This window comes from Panthera tigris, chromosome B1 (assembly GCF_018350195.1).
Source record: "Panthera tigris isolate Pti1 chromosome B1, P.tigris_Pti1_mat1.1, whole genome shotgun sequence".
NCBI classification, from domain to species: Eukaryota; Metazoa; Chordata; class Mammalia; order Carnivora; family Felidae; genus Panthera; species Panthera tigris.
In genome coordinates, this window is record NC_056663.1 from 148,588,350 (window position 1) to 148,594,195 (window position 5,846).

The following is a 5,846-nucleotide window of genomic DNA, read 5'->3' on the forward strand; positions in this document are numbered from 1 at the left end:
TAGTAATCATTGTACATATTAACTATGATCATAATAGAAGAATCTATGATGTACTCTGTGAACAAGGAGAAGGAAAAGTAATTTAGTTTACAGGGTGGAGAAGAACATTCGAAGAGCTGGGTTTTGCATACCAAGGGGGAGAGACTGGTATTAAATCATATTTGAGGATCTTTATAGACTATCAGTTTTTAGAGGGTGAAGTCAGGATAGATCCCGGTTTGGGTGAATCCTTTAGCATGAACTCATCATTCAAAGGATGACTCCATTCCAAATGAGTTTTATACCTGTTAAGGTCTTATATAGTTGCATCTGACTAGAAGAAGCTTGATTATACCCAGCTTACCGCTTACTACTTGGTCTATAAAGCCAGGTTTTTTGTTTTTTGTTTTTTGTTGTTTGTTTTTTACTCTCCCTTTTGTTAGACCACACTTATAATAGTTACGCGGTTTAAATCCTTATTCAGAGCAAGGAAGAGGATTGACTCACACTTTAGAAATTTTCTCTCCATGTTACTCCTTAAAAACTTGCTCAACTTCATAGTAACTGGTGACTCCTCACCTGAGGGTTTCATGGTGTTTTCTTAGAAATGAGTCAATGATATTAGCTCCAATGGCAGGTGAAAAGATGTCTAAATCACATCATACTTTCAATAGACTATTTTAGCTAAGAGAGTAGAAGAGACCAAACAATGCCAAAGAAGTCTTTTCTTTAAAAAAAAAATTTTTTTTAACGTTTATTTATTTTGAGAGAGACAGAGCATGAGCTGGGGAGGGGCAGAGAGAGAGGGAAAGAATCTGAAGCAGGCCCCAGGCTCCAGGCTCCAAGCTGTCAGCACAGAGCCCAACACAGGGCTCGAACTCACTAATTGTGAGATCATAACCAGAGTTGAGCGAAGTTGGATACTTAATGGACTGAGCCACCCAGGTGCCCCAAGAAGTCTCTTCCAAGTAATAATAAAAGCATTTACGGGGAGCCTGGGTGGCTCAGTCGGTTAAGCATCTGACTTTGGCTCAGGTCATGATCTTGCGGTTTGTGGGTTTGAGCCCCTCATTGGGCTCTGTGCTGACATCTTAGAGCCTGGAGTCCGTTTCAGATTCTGTGTCTCCCTCTCTCTCTGCCCCTCCCCTGCTCATGCTCTGTCTCTCTCTCCTTCAAAAATAAATAAACATTAATAAATAAATAAATAAATAAAAGCATTTGCCAATCCACTGAAAAATGACTGCCTCTTCTCTATATAAATGAGATGTTTTGCTCTCTGAAAATGATGAGCTGTTAAGTTTTTAATTCCATTCCCAGGAACTTTCAAATTTTCAGGCATTACTGTGAATGAGTCTGTGCAGCATTTAGAAGGCTAAAAACAAAGGGAGGAAAGCCAAAGAGAAACACCCGTTTTTCAGCATTTGCCCCAGGGCTTTGCAACCAAAGCACCACCCCATTTCTTTTTGAGGTGACTACACCCTCTCTTCTCTAGGCATTGGAATCTCTCCTGTATATGTAAAAGCTTTTTTCTCTCTGACAAAGTTTCCTTGTCAGGGAATTTCTAGATAAGAATCTTGAGTTAAAATCTCAAATTATATGCATCCACCCACCCTTATATTATAATTACCGTCTTGGGCTTTAAAAAAATAACTACACACATCAACAGTTTCACAACTGCTTCAGAGAATGGTTAAGATTAGTAGGCAAGCTCCTAGAGAAATTATGCAGGTGACCACAGTTATTAATGTAAACATGGTTAAAATGTTTGAATGCTGTCATGCTGGGACCAAGAGGCCAAATTTGAAGATTTTATCGTGATGCTTTTGGCTCAGCACTTGAGAACTAAAATAAAGGGATTTGTAAGTGTTGTTGCCTTACCTGCATGCTGTTTGCGTGCTTTGGGGTTTTCCCTCGTAAAGAACATCATGCAGTATTTGGGGTAACATTAAGAAATTTTTCTTTTAAGAACTACAGCTACCATTATAATGTGGTAGCTGTTTTGCTATGTCTTTCAACAATTTTTTTTTCCCATTAATTTCACTTTGGTCAAGTTTTTTTTCAGAATGAAATTCAAAGATTGGAATTTCCTGCATATATGTAAATTCATTTATTATGAAACAACATATAACATCGTAGACCACTAGAATTAAGAAAAACCACAGAAATGGTGATTTTACTGTTTGGTCTAGGAAGTGAAGGGCTTGTACATTCTGGCTGTGTAGGGCCTGCACATTTCCTGAAGTTATTCCTAGACCCTTTACCTCAATTTCTAACTCAAATTAGCATTATGCAAGCTATCAGACAGTTCATTGAACAGTACTTGCTACTGTGAATCAATTGGGCTTGCTCTTTCCATTCCAAACCCTTTTTATCTGTCTGTCTTCCTGGACAGGTTGGGGAGAGGAGTTGGTATCTCAGCTCCTCCAGTAGGAGTGGTAAATTTGCCTGCATCTAACCAAAAACTTACCCATCCAGGACCGGATTATCCTTCTGTACTGTTCATATACTGTTTTTGCATTTGTTGATTCATAATGAAGTCTTTTTATTGTGCTTGCGTCCTAAATTTCATCTTTATATACACATCGGCACTTTATGTCTTTTTAGACATAAAATAATTATCCCTTTTTTAATTTATATATAACTGTAAACATTTGGAAAACTAAATTAAAATAGGAGAGAGAAATCACTTTATATGAAATAATCATTTTCTTGAAGGAAAAAGAAACTTTGTATTTGTTCCTAGCCTATAAATAGTAAATAAATTTTCATTGATGAAACTTCAGACAATAAGCAAAGAGAAGTGAAAAAAAATCTAAACTTCATGTAAAGATATTCACTGTTACATTATCGTGTTTTTGTTGTTGTTGTTTTTCTGTGCATGTGTGTGTGTGTCTATGTAGTCAAGTGGTTTGTTTTCAGGATTGGAATAGTATAAGAAGTATAGTTTATAAACTTTATATTCCATTTAAGGCTTAGTTACAAGTATTTCTTCATTCTTTAAATGGCCCTCAAGGTCATGATTTTTAGTGGAGGTATGATAGTCAAACAGATGGAAATAACATTTAACTATTCTCCAAGTGGCAGAAATTTAGGTTATTTTTGCATTTTATTATAAAATACTGCTGTAATGAATATTTATGTACATAAGTATTTATATTTGTTTCTGATATTTTTAGGTCAAATTCTTTTAAGTGGTATAGCTAAAGACAATTTAAGCTTTTATTTATTTAATTTTTTATGTCTATTTATTTATTGAGAGAGAGGCACCCAGACAATTTAAGCTTTAAATACAGATATTTGAATATATCATCAAATTGTCTTCCAAAATTTGTACCAGTTTTTATTTATTTTTTATTTATTTATTTTTTAGTTGTACCAGTTTTTAAACTCAGCAATAGTCACTAATATACCCTTACTGTGTGCAACACTGAGTATTATCATTTTTTTTTTTACTACCTAATGCTGATTGGTGAACAACAGTATATTCTATTTCAATTTGCATTTTAAAATATCAAATGAAACTAACATGTCTCTCCATCCTTTGTATATCTTCTTATATGAATTGCTAGTTATTTACTTATTTTTTTCCTATTGAACAGGCTCATCTTTTTTTTTTTTTTTTTTTTTAAGATTTTTTTCTTTCAGGGTGCTTGGGTGGCTCAATGTTTAAGTGTCCATAATTCTTCGTTTTGGCTCAGGTCATGATCTCATCATGGTTTCGTGGGTTTGAGCCCCGCATCCAGCTCTGTGCTGACGGCATGGAGCCTGCTTGAGATTCCCTTTCTCCCTCTCTCTCTCTCTCTGTCCCTCCTCTGCTCATGTTGTCCCTGTTCTCTCTCTCTCTCTCTCTATAGATAGATATAGATATAGATTTAAAGATTTTTTCTTTTTTAAGTAGGCTTCATTCCCAGTGCATCTCATGACCCTGAGATCAACATGTAAGTTGAGATCAAGAGTCAGATACTTAACTGACTGAACTACCAGGAACCCCTAAAGATGTTATTTTTAAGTAATCTCTATACCTGGTGTGTGATTTGAATAGCCCCAAGATCAAGAGTTGCATGCTCCACTGACTGAGCCAGCCAGACAACCCAAACATGATAATGTTTGTATTGTTTTGTAATGTTTGTAATGTTTTGTATTGATTTTTAGGAGGTGTTTTTTTTGGTTGTTTTTTTTTGTTTGTTTGTTTGTTTTTAATTAAAGGCATTAGTACTTGGTCATATATTCTCCTTTTTGTAAGTTGCTTTCTTATCTGGTTTACATGTTTTTAGGACTAGATTGTGGTGCTAGTAACCTAGTTATGAGGAAAAATTAAACAAAGACAGATGATTGGTCTGGGAGGAACTGATTGAGATTGGGGCATGAATGGTGGTCTTTGGATTGCATTAGAATTTGAATGATTGGTTTACTATTTTGGACAATGAGATTATAATTTTGGTACTCTAGCCTCTACTATTTTTAACTTTCAAAACGACTCTTTACACTGCTATCATCATATGTAAGGCACAGATCTTCTAAAGTGGCAAAGGCAGACTTACAAGCCAGGTTTGTCCAGCACCAAAATCTATTCTTATGATTATACCACACTACTTTTGAAGATTACATAAGTGATTTTTCATCCCTATGCTTTCTCAGTATGTTTTTAAATGCCTTCCTGATATTCCCTACAGCTGGTGTTCCATAAACTCACCATGGTTGAGTTTGTTTCTCAACTACATAGATAAGGACACAAAGGAACAGAAAAGGATAAGTATCTTGCCCAAGATGACCCAGCTAGTAAAACTAATTCAGGAAAAGCAGAGAAGGCCAAGAGCAGTGAGATCTATCCTGTCAATCTTTTCATCTTGTGTTTCTTCATTTGTTTTTTATGCCTAGAAAGTTCTTCTCTGCCTAGAGGTGAGAGATAATCAATTATGTTTCCTTCCACTTGTTTCTGGTGCTGGTTTGCATATTTATATTTAACTCAAGACTATCTGGAAAATATTTTGGTGAGAGAAATAAATTAGAGGTGTTTTAGTAAGGTGAGGAGCTTGATGAAATGATTCAGAGTTTTATCTGGAAGAATATATAGATGATAATTATTGAGAAATATTTGAAGAAGAGTACCAGAACAGAGAACTAGTATTGCCAGAAATATAAAAAATAACAACGATGCAATAATTAAATCAGCATGCACTGTTTTAAGAAAAAAATCAACTCTGTTCAGTATACAGGAATAATTACAATGATGTGAAATTCTATTTTTCTCAAAGAGCATATTCGGTTATTAATTTGGGATTTTATGATTTTTCAGATCCAGAGAATGTCAAAATAATAATTGAAAAAATACAAACACCCCAAATAAAAATCCAAACATACCTAATGCTTGTTTTGGTAGATTATATACTAGAATAGGAACCATGCAGAGATTAGCGTGACCCTTGCTAAGGATGACACACAGATTTGTGAAGCATTCCCTACTTTTCAGTTATGCAAGATGAATTTTATACCTCAGTAAAGCTGAAAAAAAAAGTCCAAGCCTAAATTTTCTATTAACAAGGCTTGCCCTTAATGAATTGTGACAGTGAAATAATCCTTTTGACATGGGGCAATTACTGTGGCCATAAACATAGACTCATGGCAGATGTTGACTTCAGAGGCTACTGAGCTGATAAGCGAACACTTTTGGGCTTTGTTTATGTGCACAATAGGCACTTTCTGCATGCTCCACACCCTGCCTCCTAGCAAAGTGCATCTGCTGCAGAACTCTGTCTTTCCTCTTAACCTATCTTTCTACTTTTGAACTGCAATAGGGTTGGGTCGTCACTGGCTCTGTCTACTTCCTTGTTGTGCTGAGATGTGGATAAACAGGAACCTCTCCCTGG

The 5,846-nt window shown here is 35.5% G+C and overlaps 1 non-coding gene across 1 annotated transcript; it reads left to right on the top strand.

The window, feature by feature from the left end:
* The first annotated feature begins 5,342 nt into the window (after positions 1–5,342).
* Positions 5,343–5,446, top strand: LOC122238250. Its single transcript, XR_006217199.1, has one exon. It is a non-coding gene; the product is annotated as a U6 spliceosomal RNA (small nuclear RNA).
* The last annotated feature ends 400 nt before the right edge of the window (positions 5,447–5,846 follow it).